Source organism: Rhinopithecus roxellana, chromosome 13 (assembly GCF_007565055.1).
Source record: "Rhinopithecus roxellana isolate Shanxi Qingling chromosome 13, ASM756505v1, whole genome shotgun sequence".
Classification (NCBI taxonomy): domain Eukaryota; kingdom Metazoa; phylum Chordata; class Mammalia; order Primates; family Cercopithecidae; genus Rhinopithecus; species Rhinopithecus roxellana.
The window spans coordinates 99,374,351-99,391,673 of record NC_044561.1 but is presented as its reverse complement, the minus strand read 5'-3'; the positions used below and the strand labels follow the sequence as shown (position 1 = coordinate 99,391,673).

Sequence of the window (17,323 nt, the reverse complement as noted above, 5' to 3'; positions counted from 1 at the left end):
TTTTTAGTATTTTTGTAGTTTCACCATCTTGGCCAGGCTGGTCTCGAACTCCTGACCTCAGGTGATCCACCCGCCTTGGCCTCCCAAAGTGCTGGGATTATAGGCATGAGCTACCGCGCCTGGTCTGTTCATTGTTAATTAGTGTCACCTGGCCACTGGGCTGTGGGTCTGGCCCCTGGGGTGGCCTCCTTTTGAATATCTGGGCAGGTGATCATTCTGGGCTTTATTTTTTGGCAGGGGGAATATCCTAAGGCCTGCCATTTATTGGGGGATAGATTTTTCTTCTCTTCAGCTGGATTCAGTGCTTCTAACACTTTGGAAGGCCAAGGTGGGAGGATCGTTTGAGCCCAGGAGTCTGAGGCTGCAGTAAGCCATGATTGTACCACTGCACTTCAGCTTGGGTGACAGAGTGAGACCCTGTCTCAGAAAAATAAAAGAAGGTGTTATTTATAATCCTTTACATGTAAGCTGTCAAGCTTCTCAGTATTAAGGAATAATTCACACACCAAATATAAAGTGATCAATACTTTCCTTTACCTACTAGGCATCTAGAAAAGGGTCCTAGGCTGGACATGGTGGCTCATGCTTGTAATCCCAGCACTTTGGGAGGCTGAGGCAGGAGGATCGCTTGAGCCTGGGAGCTTGAAACCAGCCTGGGCAACACAGTGATACCCCATCTCTACAGGTGTCTCTAAAAAAAAGAAAAACTTTTTTTTCTTCTCTTTTTGCTGAGTAAAAAGAGACACTTACCCCCCTTACGTATACTCACCCACATATATAGGAACACATATCTACATATACTCACCACTACACCTTACACATAACCCACATGGCATATACAGGTACACACACCTATATACACTCACCTCTACACCCTACACATATGCCCATCTACATACACACACAGAACCTTAAATAATAGTCATTTTGTTATTCCACATTTCTAGTGATGAAATTTGAATCCAGATCCACATGGATCTGTCCATGTGGTTTAAGCCCAAAAGCTATATAAGAATACACTAAAATGTCCCCATTCACACTATCCCCAGTCATCTTAAAGAAGAGTTCGTCATTTTGTTATCCTAGATTTCTAGTGATGAAATTTGAATTCTATAGGGTTGAAGGGGTGGGGTGATGGGGAGAAGTTATGAAGAGCCAGGTAGGCCTCTCTGGTCTAATTCCATGTGAGCTTAGGTTAGGTCCCCTCCATGGACATTTAGGGCCCTGCCCTTGATAGGACATGCCATCACCTTCCTCCTCTCAGGTGATTGATTGATTGATTGATTGATTGAGATAGCATCTCACTCTGTTGCTCAGGCTAGAGTACAGTGGTGCGAACATGGCTCACTGTAGCCTCAGACTCCTGGGCTTAAATGATCCTCCTTCCTCAGGAATAGCTGGGACTATAGGCACGTGCCACCATGCATGGCTAATTTTTATTTTTATTTTTTCATACAGACAGTAGTGTCTTATTATATTGCCCAGGCTGGTAGGTTGTGATGGCGATGTCTAACACACAGACACACCTACACACATGCTTACCTACATCCACGTACACACACACACCTATGTGCACAAACCTCACAGACATTTTGCTTTGCCAGGGTTGATCCACCAGAAATCTTCATGGAGCTTATATCAAGGGATTCACACCCACCTGCTGGCATAGCTGAAAAATATCTAAGTATATATATGAATTTTTCTTTTTTTTTGAGACGGAGTTTCACTAAGTTGCCTAGGCTGGAGTGCAGTGGCACGATCCTGGCTCATTGCAACCTCCACCTCCCAAGCTCAAGCGATTCTCCTGCCTCAGTTTCTTGAGTAGCTGGGATTATAGGCACGCACTATCATGCCTGGCTAATTTTTCTATTTTGAATAGAGTCGGAGTTTTGCTATATTGGCCAGGTTGATCTCAAACTCCTGACCTCAGGTGATCCACCTGCCTCGGACTCCCAAAGTGTTGGGATTACAGGCATGAGCCACTGCGCCCGGACTATATATGAAAAATTCTCTGAATAGAGGATCTGTTCATGTAGTTTAAGCCCAAAAGTTGTCCATGTGATTACAATACACTGAAATGTTCCCTCTCACAGTGTCCTCAGTCACTGTTGCCTCTCCCACAGCCCTATGGGTATCCATTCCTAGATATAAGTCAATATAAAAACACTCTTCTCCCTCCTTTTTATACAAAAGCGCCAAAGTATTCATCCTGTCCTGCATTTTGCTTGCTTTAGTTAACAGTATGTCTTGTAGGCTGGGTGCGGTGGCTCACGCCTGTAGTCCCAGCACTTTGGGAGGCCAAGGTGGGTGGATCACCTGAGGTCAGGAGTTCAAGACAAGCCTGATCAACATGGTGAAACCCCATCTCTACTTAAAGTATAAAAAATTAGGCCGGGCGCGGTGGCTCAAGCCTGTAATCCCAGCACTTTGGGAGGCCGAGATGGGCGGATCACGAGGTCAGGAGATCGAGACCATCCTGGCTAACACGGTGAAACCCCGTCTCTACTAAAAAATACAAAAAACTAGCCGGGCGACGTGGCGGCCACCTGTAGTCCCAGCTACTCGGGAGGCTGAGGCAGGAGAATGGCCTAAAACCCAGGAGGCGGAGCTTGCAGTGAGCTGAGATCCGGCCACTGCACTCCAGCCTGGGTGGCAGAGCGAGACTCCGTCTCAAAAACAAAAACAAAAAACAAACAAACAAACAAAAAGTATAAAAAATTAGCCGGGTGGGTGGTGCGTGCCTGTAATCCCAGCTACTCAGGAGGCTGAGGCAGGAGAATTTTTTGAATCCAGGAGGTGGAGGTCGCAGTGAGCTGAGATCGCACCATTGCACTCGAGCCTGGGCAACAAGAGCAAAACTCCATCTCAAAAACAAACATACAAACAAACATAAAACAAAAAAACCCACAATATGTCTTGGACATCTTTCCATAACAGTACATAAACAGACAATGTAAATTTGGACCTTACTTTGGTCAAAGCATGTCTGTCTCCTCCCAGGGTCACTTTACGGGAAGCCACCTTCTATTACCTGTTACCTTCCATGCCTCACAGTCTGCTGTCTGCTTCTGACTCCTCAGTTGTTGGATTTCCCCACCCACTGCAGTGGGATGGAGAGAAGCAGCCCCATCACATAAGTATTGGGGAAGAAAGTGATAAATAGGTTCTCAGCGTACATGCAGAGGAATTTTAAAGGACCCCATGGGGGTGAAAGGTCTGGAAATGTTTACTTGACTGCACTTCGGGGAACTTCACGGGTGGGTAAGAGGGAGGGAGAGAATATTCACTTAGTGCCAACTGCCTGGCACTATGCCATGTGGATGTGATACTGATTTGACAGTGATGCCAACTCAGGCTTGGGAGGGTGATTTATTCCTGTGGGCAAATGAAACCTCAGAGAAGTTAAGTAACTTGCCCAAGGTTGCTCAGAGGTGCCGAGACATGAGCTGAAGTCTGTCTGACCGTGCAGTGTAGGCTCATTCTATTGTATGATGAAAAGAAGAGGCTGGTGCCACCAAAAAAGCTTAAGGCCATTGCTGGAGAGAATGGGTGTGGTACGACCACACTGGGGGACTGTAGCAGAGTCAGCTAAAACTGGCCATGTGCTGGTCAGCATTCCCACCCCTGGGTATACGCCCAGGAGAAAGGTATGCAGACGCTCACAAACATATATACCAATGTGTCCACAGCAACATAGTTCCTAATAGCTAAAAAACTGGAAACCACCCAGATGTCCATCAACAGTAGAATGGATAAATTGCAGTGCACTCATACAATGGAATACTATATAGCAATAAATAAAAGGAAACTTTTGCAACCACATAATCTCAAAAACGTTACGTTGGCAGGGTAGGATAGCTCATGTACTCCCAGCACTTTGAGAGGCCAAGGCAGGTGGATTGCTTGAGCCCAGGAGTTCAAGACCAGCTGGGCAACATGGCGAAACCCTGTCTCCACAAAAAAACAGAAATTAGCTGGGCATGGTGGTGCATGCCTATAGTCTCAGCTACTGGGGAGGCTGAGGTGGGAGGATTGCTTGAGTCCAGAAAGTTGAGGCTGCAGTGAGCTGTGATCATGCCACTGCACGCTAGCCTGAGCAACATAGCAAGATTCCATCTCCAACAACAACAACAACAACAACCCCCGAAACATTATGTTGAGTTAAAGAAGCCAGACAAAAGGCTTTGTACTGTATGATTTCTTTTATGTGACGTTCAAGAACTTGCAAAACTAATCTACTGTGTTGGAGATGAGGGACTGGGAATGGTGGCTGGGCAGGAGTGGGATGGGGGCATTTCTTGGGGTTACGGAAGTGTTCCACATCTTGATGTGGGTGGTGGTTGCATGGGCATGCACATTGGTAAAAATGCATCAAGTTATACATGGAAGAAAGTTTCAAGAGTCTGAGAATGCCCTCCTTTCATTCTCCCATTCCAAAACATGGTTGTGTTGGCCCAGCTAATTTCCTCCTTGCAGCAGAGATGACACATCTGAGAGCAGATAAAGGGAGGAGGGCCCTCTTAGGCCCCACTGGCTGCCTGGTGATAAGGAGTGACCTTAAATTCATATAGGATGTCACTGTTTACCAGTGCCATTGCCTGTATCCCCTTATCTTCTCTGCATCTGCAACCACGAAAGGGGAGTTGGGATTGTTCCACAGCAGAGGAAATGGAGGTTCTCAGAAGGACCTTGGGGCGGCCACGCAAGGCCACTCAGCTTGGAGAGGACATGACCTCATGGGGAAGGGAGCAACCCTGGGAGGAAGCCGATGGGGAGCCTTCGGACACACAGGCAGGGACAGGTGCCAGAGGGGGCATCTCCTCCAGTGTGCTGCCTCCACATCATTAATTGCATAATGTGGGTACCATTTATGACTGACAGTTCCAAAAACCAAACTCACTCAAGACAGATGAGCAAGGAAGAGCAAGAGCCATTCAGAAGTGAGGAGATATGACATACAAGGAACACAGGATATGTTTCATGCTGTGATGAAGTTTCAAAATAGACTTGGCATAGATTGAAACCCAAGGGGCTCTATTAGGAGTGGCAAATGTGGCATGCTCAGGCCAACACCCATGTCAATGGTTCCTATAAAATTCCCATTGCCTGACAGAAGTTCACAGGAGAGGAAAGTTCTTTCCGGCACCAGGTTCTATGGAGAATTGGTTGCATGGTTTCTCATGCTATGGGCATCAGGGACTTCAGGGTCAAGGTGTTTAGTTGTGCCTTTCTGCAAACCTCAGAACTGTTTCCTCCAAGGGCCTGGGGTATTTGGCAGGCACTGTCTCTTGCTGCCTTTGCTGCTGTGTGACAGGTGAGTAACATGTTATGTCCTATTTCTTGGGAGCTGCCTGGAGTGTATGCCCCTCCTGCAAAAAATGTAGGAGTGAAGCACCTCTAGTTGGAGTCACCTGCACTTACTAGGTCCTGTTGGGGTGAGCTCAAGGGTAACCCCAAGGTGCAGAGTGAGTTAGGCTGCTGGGTCAGTTCTTGAGAATTGCCTGTCTAATTAGTGGTCTGCCAAACTTAATGGTAGAGTTACGAAGGCTGTACTCTTTATAATGACTGGCTGGGCTGTTTGTTGAGACTCCTTATTTGTGTAGGATAATCAAGCCATCAACATGCAGGAAGAGTTGTTGCTCTACCAAGGTGGTATTCAGGACATCTAATCTTGTGTTATGTATTTAGTATTTAAAAAAGGGGGTCATTCACTGCCCTGCCCAGTTTCATACTGTTCAGCTTGAGACTGATAGGTACAAAAGTCTTCTCACTTCCCGTGATTCTAGCGGTGGTTGTTTAACACTGATTTTGCCAGAATGTTCAAAGCCTAGATCTCTCTCAGGGAGTGTCAGGCATATTTTATTTCTGCAAACTCAGTGTTTGTGCAATTTTGATCTGTTGGATTGGGTATTCCGTCTCCATTTCACTGCAGTCCCAGCCACTCCCTTTTGTCTTAGACTGCCACCATCCCACTCCCATGCATGGGGCACATGGGCTCACACAGTTGTCTTTCAGCCCCAGTTCGAGGTCATGTGGCCACTTCATTGTGTCTTGAAGCTCTTTCTTCTCATTTGTGAGCTACTTGGATGTGCTTTCTGCTACTTGAGTCATTGGTTCCTCCTCTTTTGCTTAAATTAGTTTGGGTTAGGCTTCTGTCACTTGTGATCGGTTCAGGCTAATTAAAATTGGTTCCAGGACTGGAGTTTTACATTTGGTCTATCATTTCACTGGGTCTCCTTCTAATACCCTCAACTCTCTTAACCCCATTTTGTTAAAGCCAGTTGACATAATTCCAATCAGGGATCAGTCTACAGCTAGGGCTGGGCCACCAACAGGTGCTGCTGGAAAAAAACAGAGCCACACCTGCTGGGCAAAGCAAAGCAAATAACAGTACTGCCTGCAGAATCTTTCCAGGGACTTAACAATATTTAAAGCAGAAGTTCTGCTTCTTCCCAAATCTAATCTACCTTTGATTTTCCACATTTGAGTAAGTGGTACCACCATTTGGTCCAGAGCAAACACCTGAGTCATCATCAACTCCTCTTTTCGTTTCACATTCCACATCTGATCATCAGATTTGCCATCAGCAAATCCTGTTGGCTCTCCCTGCAAAACACATCCTGAATGTGATGACTTTGAGCCTCCTTCACTGCTCCTCACATCTTTGCTGTGTTTGGCTGCAACAGCCTCCCAAGTGGGTCCCTTTTGCCACGTCTGCCCCTTTTAGCCTGTCCTCTGCACAGCAGCAGCGTGATCCTTTCAAAATATGAATCCAGCCACGCCACTTCCCTGGTTCTTAGTAACAACAGTCATGCTAAAGATCAAAGGTGATTTCCAACATCCTATGTGATCTGTCTCCCTGGGTCGCACCTCCTCGCCACCCTCTCCTTCCCTTTACCCTGGCTGTCCTCTTTAACTGAAATGCTCTCCGTCCCCCAGATATTCGCAAGGCTCTTCGCTGCTGCCTTCTGATGTCTACTCAGATGTCACTTCTTTGGGAAGACTTCCTGATCAAAAGACCTCCTTGAGCACCTTGTTTCCACAGCCTCCCGCACTCTCTGCTCTCTCATCCTGCCTGTTTCTTCATAGTCCTTCTCTTTCCCCGATGTTTTTGGTTTTGATGTTTATGTGTTTACTTATCTGTTTTCCCTCAACCCCTGAATGTAAGTTCTATGTTCACTTCTGCATGTCCAGTGAGTCCAAAATAGTGCCTAGCATAATAGGTTATCAATAAATATCTGCAGAAGGAATAAGCAAGGGATTGAAGAAGCCAAGATAAATGGTGGAAATCCGGAGGACACCCCTCTCCACCATCATTTGTCAATAGGCAACTTGGTCTCTTGCTTCATAGACAAAATAGAAGCCACCTGGAGGCAACTTCCTCCCCCATCGACAAGCTCACCAGCCTTCATGCCTATCCTTCGGAGCTTCCCTGCAGACAGTGGCAGGTGAGGCTTCTGCCTCTCCTAGGCTGACCCTCTACCTGTGCTTCCCATGCCTCAAGTGCAGGGACGTTGCCTCGTCCTTTCCGTCCCCTATCTCTCTACTTCATCCTTTCCACCCACATTTCAGTATGCTCACGTCTTTCCCATCAGCCATCTTCCTCTGGAACCACCTTCCTGGGCCTCTCCTTCAGTCAAGCTGCACAGCAGCATTTTGTACACTTACTCTGACTGCATCCTTACTATCCTGCACTAGCAGTTGTTGGTGAGGCTCTTCAGGCTGCAGATGGAGACACAGGAAGGGCTGGACTGGCTCCCCTTCTCACTGTGGCTGGGAGGGGTAGGGGGTACCCCAGCCTCCAGGATCTCTGGAAGCAAAGACAACCTCAAAGGCTGAGCCACATCCTCTGGCGCCATCTGCTGCCCAGAGGGGGACACAGCCCTCTTGCTGCACCGGGAACATGTGTGTCCTGGATTCTCCGTGAGCTTTTCTGAATTTAAACAAACAACATAAAATCATGGGAGTGCCTTTAATTAATGTTGAATAAGTGAATAAAATAAGATTATAATATTCTACAGTATCATTTATTTTTCATTCTTAACATTATAAAGAAGGCTTGTTGGCCGGGCGCGGTGGCTCGCCTGTAATCCCAGCACTTAGGGAGGCCGAGGTGGGTGGATCACAAGGTCAGGACATCGAGACCATCCTGGCTAACACGGTGAAACCTTGTCTCTACTAAAAGTACAAAAAATTAGCCAGGCGTGGTGGCTCGTGCCTGTAGTCCCAGCTACTCGGGAGGCTGAGGCAGGAGAATGGCGCGTGAACCCAGGAGGGGGAGCTTGCAGTGAGCCAAGATCGTGCCAATGCACTCCAGCCTGGCCAACAGTGCATGACTCCATCTCAAAAAAAAAAAAAAAAAAAAAAAAAAAAAAAAAAATTAAGAGGGCTCAGTGGCCCCCAAGATGAGATATTTACTTTTGTTCAATTGTTCACTCATTCTTTTGTTCATCTATCAGACTTCAAATGATTTCGATTTGTATGCCAGGCTATATGCTAAAAAAAGAGCTTCATTATGCTTAGAGAAATAAGTTTAGTAAATAAATAAGAAATGTGTCCTTAGTTTGTTCCCTAAGGGAAGCTGGACTTACGGGTTGTATTTGTAATAGTTGTGTGTGTGGATTAAGTAATGTGGGTGTGAGGAATGTCATAGGTGTGGATATATCTTATGTGTCCTGTTAAATCTGGCTTCCTAATGGGGACAAAATAAGGTCTCATTTAAAAAAATAATAAACATATTTATTGGAAGTATAATTGTGTACAATAATACACGGATCACGAGGCTGGTTGCGGTGGCTCACGCCTGTAATCCCAGCACTTTGGGAGGCGGAGGTGGGTGGATCACCTGAGGTCAGGAGTTCGAGAACGGCCTGACCAACATGGTAAAACCCCATCTCTACTAAATAGAAAAATAATTAGCCAGGCATGGTGGCGCATGCCTGTAATCCCAGCTACTTGGGAGGCTGAGGCAGGAGAATGGCTTGAATCTGAGAGGCAGAGGTTGCAGTGAGCCGAGATTGTGCCATTCCATGTCAAAAATAAATAAATATATAAAAAAATAAAAATACACGGATCACGTGTGTACAGCTTTATAAATTTTGAACCTACCTATGTAACTGGCACCCAGATCAGGAAACAGAAGTATCCCTTTGTTCTTCCAGTCACAAGCTACCATTATCTTGACTTCTAACGCTTTAGTTTAACCTGTGCTCATTTTTGTACTTCATGTAAACATGCCCCATTTGGTTTCTTTGTCTCACTTGGTTTCTTTATTTGGTTTCTTTAGCTTGTGTCTGTGAGATCCATCCATGTTGTTTCGTGTAGCAAGCATTAGTTCATTCTTACTGCAGGATCGTATTCCATTGTGTGATATGCCATGATTTGTGTATCCTTTCTCCTGGTGATGGACATTGGAATTGTTTCAAGTTTCTGGCTATTAAAAGCAGTGTAGCTAGCCAGGCGCGGTGGCTCATGCCTGTACTACCAGCACTTTGGGAGGCTGAGGCAGGCCTATCACAAGGTCAGGAGTTCAAGACCAGCCTGGGCAATATGGTGAAACCCCGTCTCTACTAAAAATACAAAAATTAGCTGGGTGTGGTGGCGTGTGCCTGTAGTCCCAGCTACTTAGGAGGCTGAGGCAGAATAATTGCTTGAACCCTGGAGGCGGAGATTGCAGTGAGCAGAGATCATGCCACTGCACTCCAGGCTGGGTGACAGAGGGAGACTCCGTCTAAAATAAACAAAACAAAACAAAGAACAGTGCAGCTACCAACATTCTAGTATTAGTCTTCTGGTGACTATACATATATGTGTGTATATATGTGCATTTTCTTTTCTTTTCTTTTTTGAGATGGAGTCTTGCTCTGTCGCCCAGGCCGGAGTACAGTGGTGCAATCTTGGCTCACTGCAACCTATGCCTCCTGGGTTCAAGCGATTCTCCTGCCACAGCCTCCCGAGTAACTGGGATTATGGGTGCCCACCACCATGCCCAGCTGATTTTTGTATTTTTAGTAGAGACCTAGGTTTTACCACGATGGCCAGGCAGGTCTTGAACTCCTGACCTCAAGTGATCTGCCTGCCTCGGCCTCTCAAAGTGCTGGGATTACAGGTGTGAGCCACCGCGCCTGGCCTATTTATGTATGCATTTCTATTGGCTCTATACCTAGGAGAAGAACGGACGGGTCACAGATTAGGAGTGGTTTAGCTTTGGGAGTTCAAGGTATAATGGCTCCAAGCTCCCACATTCCACACTAGCAGGAAGTGTACATTTATCTCTGGTTCTCCTCCAAGAGTATTGACACTGAGTCATTATGCATCTTAGTTCTCTTCTCCCTGAGAGAATTCACCTGAGCCTCCTTCTAGTTAATATCACCACAGCTAGTGTCTGGGGGTTCTGCAGCCCTCATTTCTATCAAAGCATCTTTGGAGGTTCTTGGGGCCACCACAGATATCAGGGCAGCCAGCACAAGTCCCAGTGGCCAAGGCTCAGTGAGCAGAGGCCCTGGGCTATTCCAGGGCTGGTTGTCAGGCCCTGTCCATTCCCAGCTGGGTTAAGTTGACTTTCCATCCTCCACTCCGGTCCTCCTTGCTTTTTGTCTACACTGTTGTTTTTCCAAGTGTGGTCCCCTGATTAACAGCATCAGCATCTCCCGGGAACTCAGTAGACATGCAGAACATCAGGCTCCTCTTCTGACCTGAATCAGAATCTGCATTTTAACAAGATCTCCAGGTGATTTGTGTGCACATTTGGCTTGATCTGTGCTAACTATAATACCTCACTAATAGTGAGGCTCAGCTGTGCCTCATGCTTTTCAGACAGCAGGGGTTAATAATCTCCTTACATCTCTCTCCTTCATGCCCCTTGTCATACATTTCTAGAGCTCACCTCCCAGGGAGAGTTTGCCCATCTTTAAGTTATTTTGCAGGCAGGTGTTAGGGCTTCCCCACAGCCTGTGAGTGTTCCAGTGCTGCAGTGGCCTTCCATTTATTTTGCCTGTCTAGAGCCTTGCCCTTCTAAGTGTGTTCAGTGGATTAGCAGCATTGGCCTCACCTGGGAGCTTTTTAGAGCATCAGAATGCCAGGCTCCATCCTCAGACCTACTGGATCATAAAGCAGGACAGGTGAGCCCCTAAACTGGGGCTTAGCTGCCCTGCATTATGAGTTTTTGGCTTTGCCCAGGGAAGAATTTAAGGGTGAGCTGGTGGTGTTAGCGACTTTTACTGAAGTGGCAGTGCACAGCAGCAGCAGAGGCACAGTTCCTTGAGGGGCAGGGCTACCCCACAGGCAGTGTGCCCAGAGGAACAGCTCAGAGGCAGTTCTGCAGTCATATTTATACCTACTTTTAATTACATGCAAATTAAGGGGTGAATTTTGCAGACATTTTTAGGAAAAAGGTGGTAACTTCTGGATCGTTGGGTGGTTGCCATGGAAAGGGGTGGTAACTTTCAGGTGTTGCCATGGCAATGGTAAACTGACATGGCACACTGATGGACATGTCTTATAGAGGGATGCTTTTGTCTCTTCCTGTTTCAGCTAGTTCTCAATTTGGTGTGTGTCCTAGCCCCACCTCTGGAGTCAAGTCCCACCTCCTACCTCAATCAGAACCTGAGTTTTTCCAACACGAGCTCTAGGTGATTTGATTGCACAGTAAAGTCTGAGATGTGCTGTTTACACCACTGGTTCCTCACCATGGCATTAGGATCATTTGGGGAGATTTAAAAAACCAACAACTCAGTGTTCCTGGCTTAACTTAGAGTTATGGTTCCTGCCCTTGACTGCACATTGGATCACCTGGAAGCTTTAAAAGCCATGGGTGACCAGGCGCGGTGGCTCACGTCTGTAATCCCAGCACTTTGGGAGACTGAGGTGGGCAAACCACCTGAGGTCAGGAGTTCGAGACCGGCCTGGCCAACATGGTGAAACCCTGTCTCTACTAAAAATACAAACATTAGGCCAGGTGCAGTGGCTCACACCTGTAGTCCCAGCACTCTGGGAGGCTCAGGTGAGTGAATATCCTGAGGTCTGGAGTTCAAGACCAGCCAGCCTGGCCAACATGGTGAAACCCCATCTCTACTAAAAAAATGCAAAAAATTAGCTGAGTGTGGTGGTGGGAGCCTGTAATCCCAGCTACTCAGGAGGCTGAGGCAGGATAATTGCTTGAACCTATGGGGCGGAGGTTGCAGTGAGCCGAGGCTGGGCCATTGCACTCCAGCCTGGGCAATAAGAGCGAAACTCCATCTCAAAAATAAATAAATAAATAAAATAAATAAAAATTAACTGGGTGTGGTGTGCATGCCTGTAATCCCAGCTACTCTGGAGGCTGATGCAGGAGAATCACTTGAACCCAGGAGGTGGAGGTTGCAGTGAGCTGAGATCATGCCATTGCACTCCAGCTTGGGCGATAAAAGCAAAAAAAAAAAAAAGCCATGGATGCCCAGGGCCACCCCTAGAACTGGTTTGAATTGGCCTTTCCCCCGTGTTCTTCAATGTAGGCAGCAACTCCTGCCTCTAATTCCATCAGGGCCCACCTTGTGACTTTTCCTACCATAATGGCTTTCATTTCACAAGTCAGGGGGCCAAAGAGATGAGCTTAACTGTTGCCAAGGATATCTGCCTTTGCTCTTCATGCAGGAACTGGGGAACTAACCCTGCAGGGGTTCAGATTTCCTGGGCTACTGCAAGACAGACTTCGGTGAAAGCTCCATTAACTTACTACCTACATGGTCCCCACTGTGATCAGTGTTATTTAATCTCTGAAAGGTTTTTTTCCACCCCTATTGAACAATCATACAAATACTTTTGCACAAGGAAGATGTTTACAAAACAAAGCATGTGGATCAAGTGTACCCAGCCTTCCTTTTATTCAAGAGGTTCTGGGACAGTGAACGTATCCAGATTAATCAATTTCACGGGGTATGCCATATTTCAGGAATAACCTTTTGGACAATTTGTCCGCATGTCTATTTCCTTAAACTTGCCATTTTATGTCCTTGCACAGTTATTATGTTACAATATATTCTCCACCATCAAATTTTCACACTGCCAGGATTCAATAATAAAGCTTAGCAATGCCTGTGAGGCATGAAGATTACCTTCTGAATCATCAAAGAGAGATTTTTTTTTTTGTTTTTTTGAGATGGAGTCTCACTCTATCACCCAAGTTGGAGTGCAGTGGCCTGATCTCAGTTCACTGCAACCTCCGCTTCCTGGGTTCAAGTGATTCTCCTGCCTCAGCCTCAGGAGCAGCTGGGATTACAGGCACGCAGCACTATGCCTGGCTTTTTATTTTTATTTTTTTGGATTTTTGGTGAGGATGGGGTTTCACCATATTGGTCAGGCTGGTCTCGAACTCCTGACCTCAAGTGGTCCGCCCGCCTCTGCCTCCCAAAATGATGGGATTATAGGCGTGAGTCACCGCGCCCAGCCTGAATCGTCAAAGAGAGATTTGATTAGGAACCACTGCTATATCCTAAGTCTCTTTGGTCTATAATTCTCCTTTTTACTTCAACATTTTTTTTTTTTTTTGACAGGCTCTTGCTCTGTCGCCCAGTCTGGAGTGCAGTGGTGTGATCATGGCTCACTGCAGCCTCCATCTTCTGGGCTCAAGCCATCCTCCCTCCTCTGCCTCCTGAGTAGCTGGGACCACAGGCATGCACCACCACACCTAGCTAATTTTTAAAATTATTTGTAGAGTCAAGGTCTCACTATGTTGGCCAGGCTAGTATCTAACTTCTGGGCTCAAGCAGTCCTCCTGACTTGACATCCCAAAGTGTTAGGATTACAGGCATGAGCCACTGCACCTGGCCTTTCTTCAACTTTTTGTACTGAAACATAGCATACAGAGTGCAGGACAGTTCTCCTGGTGGCCTTGGTTGTGGCTTATAGTTCTCAAAATAACTTGAATGTGCTGGGAATGCAACATCCTGTGATAAGTAGGGATTGGCTACAACTGCCTGTGCTCTGTTCCAGTTCCCATCAGCCAGTCCTGCGCTCAGCCAGTCCTGGCTGGGCTTGGTGGCTCATGCCTGTAATCCCAGCACTTTGGGAGGCGGAGGTGGGTGGATGACCTGAGGTCAGGAGTTCAAGACCAGCCTGGCCAACGTGGTGAAACCCTGCCTCTACTACAATACAAAAAATTAGCCTGGCGTGGTGGTGGACACCTGTAATCCCAGCTACTCGGGAGGCCAGGCAGGGAAATCGCTTGAACCTGGGAGGCGGAGGTTACAGTGAGCTGAAATCATGCCACTGCACTCCAGTCTTGGCGACAGAACGAGACTCTGTCTCAAGAGAAAAAAAAAAAAAAAAAGAAAGAAGCAGGATGTCCTTCAACACTTTAGTCCGGTGAATCATGTATCTCCGGGGTATAAAGCCCAGGGTAGGCTGCTTCTTGGGGGCCCTCAGTTGCAGTGCAAGTGGGGCATGCACAGTTGAGACGCCTTCTGCCCCAGGCTGCTTTCCTGAGCCTTAGGTGACCAGCTCACAATGAACCCTAGGCTTCTGTTATCCCTTGGTGTCTATCTGTAAGTAATAGATCCTCTTCAGGTAGCTTGTTGCATATGTGGGTGTTTTGTCTCACTGGACTCAGATAAGTTGGTAACTAAGTGCACAGTGAACTTGTTTCACAGAGATAATTACTCAAAATATAAATGTATGATGAATTAGCAGAGTAAACAGCTTTGTACCATGAGGCAGGTAAAGAAATGAGACATGGCCAGCACTACCAAAGCCCCTTTCATGAAACGTAAGTTCCTCCCACTTTCCAAAAGGACTTGACTTCTAACACTATCATTTTTAATTTGCCTATCGTGAACTTTCCATATTTGGAATCTCACAGAATGTGTTCTTTGAAGCTTGGCTTCTTTCGTGAAGCATTATATTCATGAGATGCATTATGTTGTTGTGTGCGGTAGTAGCTCATGCATTTTTATATATAATACATTTTTCTTATCTGATCCTTTTTTTAATTTTAATTTTTATTTATTTATTTATTTTTTTGAGACGGAGTTTCACTCTTGTTGCCAAGGATTGCAATGGTGTGATCTTGGCTCACTGCAACCTCCGCTTCCTGGTTTCATGCGATTCTCCTGCCTCAGTCTCCTGAGTAGCAGGGATTACAGGCACCTGCCACCAGGCCCGGCTAATTTTTTTTGTATTTTGGGTAGAGACGGGGTTTCCCCATGTTGGCCAGGCTGGTCTCTAGCTCCTGGTCTCAAGTCATCCGCCCACTTCGGCCTCCCAAAGTGCTGGGGTTACAGGTGTGAGCCACCATGACATTTGGGTTGTTTCTAGTTTGTGGCTATTATGAATAAACATTGCAATGAGCATACTTGTCACATGGTGCACATGGGAACACATTTTTTTTTTTTTAAATGTGTAAAAAGGCTTTATTTGCAGGGAAGCAGGAATTTAATCAAAGAGGCCAAATCCCATGTCATCGTCTGACTCTTCAGACTCCTCCTTCTTCTCATATTTCTTCTCCTCTGCTGCAGCAGGCGCGGAGCCAGCAGCAGACGCTGCAGAGCCTGGGGCAGCGGAGACGGCCACAGCCCCACCGGCAGGTACACTGGCAAGCTTGCCAATACCCTGGGCAATGACATCTTCAATGTTTTTTCCATTCAGCTCACTCATAACCTTGTTGAGCCAGTCGTCGTCCACCTCGATGCCCACGCTGTCCAAGATCTTCTTGATGTCCTTGGTGCTGGGGGAGGAGTTATCCCCGAGGGCAGCCAGCAGGTAGGAGGCCACGTAAGCATCGGGGCCGCGTCTGCAGTGGCGGCGGAGAGGCCTCATGCATGCGACCTCGGTGGTGTCAGGGAGGAAAAAAAAAAAAAGGGGAACACATTTTGATTGGTATGTGCCTGGAGGTGGAACTGATGGTTCATAAAGTCACTTCAACTTCAGATGATAATTTGAACCAGCTTCCCAAAGTGGTGGTACCAATGAACATACCCTCCAGCAGGTATAAAACTGTCTGGATTCTGTTCTAGTCCCGTTCAGAAACAGGATGTCCTTTAATACATTAGTCCAGTGAGTCATGTGGCCCTGGGATATAAAACTTACCTGGGGTATAAGAATTGTGAAGTGGTCATCCAAGGCTCAGAAAAGCTGCCTGGGGCAAATGGAGCAGGTATGAGACTTCCAGTTGTTCCCCATCCTTTCTTGGAATATCCCCATCCTTTCTTGTCTGATTTTAGTATCAAGGTTTTTCTGGCCTCATAACATGAATTTGGCAGTGTTCGCTCTTTTTTCAGCCTTTGAAAGAGTTTGTTTAAAATTGGTGTTCTTCCCGGGAGGCAGATGTTGCAGTGATGTGAGATCATGCCATTGCACTCCAGCCTGGGCGAGAAGAGCAAACTCTGTCTCAAATAAAATAAAATAAAATAAAATAAAATAAAATAAAATAAAATAAAATAAAATAAAATAAAATAAAATTTGCATCCTTAGATGTGTGGATGGCATTCACAGGTGAAGCCATTTAGTCTTGGAAAGTTTTTTAAGTTGCAGATTTAATTTATTTCTTTATTATAGGATTATTCATATTTTCTTTTTCTTTTACTTTTCTTTTTTTTTTGAGGCAGAGTTTCGCTCTTGTTGCCCAGGCTGGAGTGCAATGGCACAATCTCGGCTCACTGCAACCTCTGCCTCCCAGGTTCAAACGATTGTCCTGCCTCAGCCTCCCGAGTAGCTGGGATTATAGGCATGTGCCATTGTGCCCGGCTAATTTTGTATTTTTAGTAAAGATGGGGTTTCTCCATGTTGGTCAGGCTGGTCTCGAACTCCTGACCTCAGGTGATCCACCCGCCTCGGCCTCCCAAAGTGCTGGGATTACAGGCGTGAGCCACCGTGCCCAGCCCATGTTATCTTTTTTAGGAGAGATTTTGTACATTGTGTTTTTAAAGGAATTTGTTTATTTCACTAGGTTTTCAAATTTATTGGCTTAACTTCATCATATCCATGTATTATTGTTTTATGCTCATGAGTGATTTCTATTTTTATTTTTTAAAAAATTGACTCTATTTTCACTATACAAAAATTTTAATTATACAGAGAAATAAAATTTTAAAAATGAAAGTAAGCGGATGATCTGCTAAATGACAATTAAGCTAATCTGTGGCCTAAAAATGGGCTTATAAATAAATATGACAAACAATTGATTCAATTTGCTTAATTCTCTTATTAAGACATAGGTGACAAATCTTTCTGCTCACTTTAGTAAAATAAAATCTAAGGTGCAATTGATGGGTTTGGATTTTATGTTTAGCCCTTTAGTGTCATCCCTTCCTTATTTAATAGTTTAAAACTGAAATTTCTTAATTTTCATATG

The 17,323-nt window shown here is 45.9% G+C and overlaps 1 long non-coding RNA gene and 1 pseudogene across 2 annotated transcripts; one reads left to right on the top strand and one right to left on the bottom strand.

The window, feature by feature from the left end:
- The first annotated feature begins 5,156 nt into the window (after positions 1–5,156).
- LOC104674588 lies at positions 5,157–8,023 on the top strand. The gene is made up of 3 exons (XR_749660.2): positions 5,157–5,314; positions 7,352–7,448; positions 7,596–8,023. It is a non-coding gene; the product is annotated as an uncharacterized LOC104674588 (long non-coding RNA).
- A 7,330-nt stretch (positions 8,024–15,353) lies between these two features.
- LOC104674647 lies at positions 15,354–15,789 on the bottom strand (annotated as a pseudogene). Its single transcript, XR_749666.2, has one exon. The product of XR_749666.2 is annotated as a 60S acidic ribosomal protein P2 pseudogene (transcript).
- Between the last annotated feature and the right edge of the window lie 1,534 nt (positions 15,790–17,323).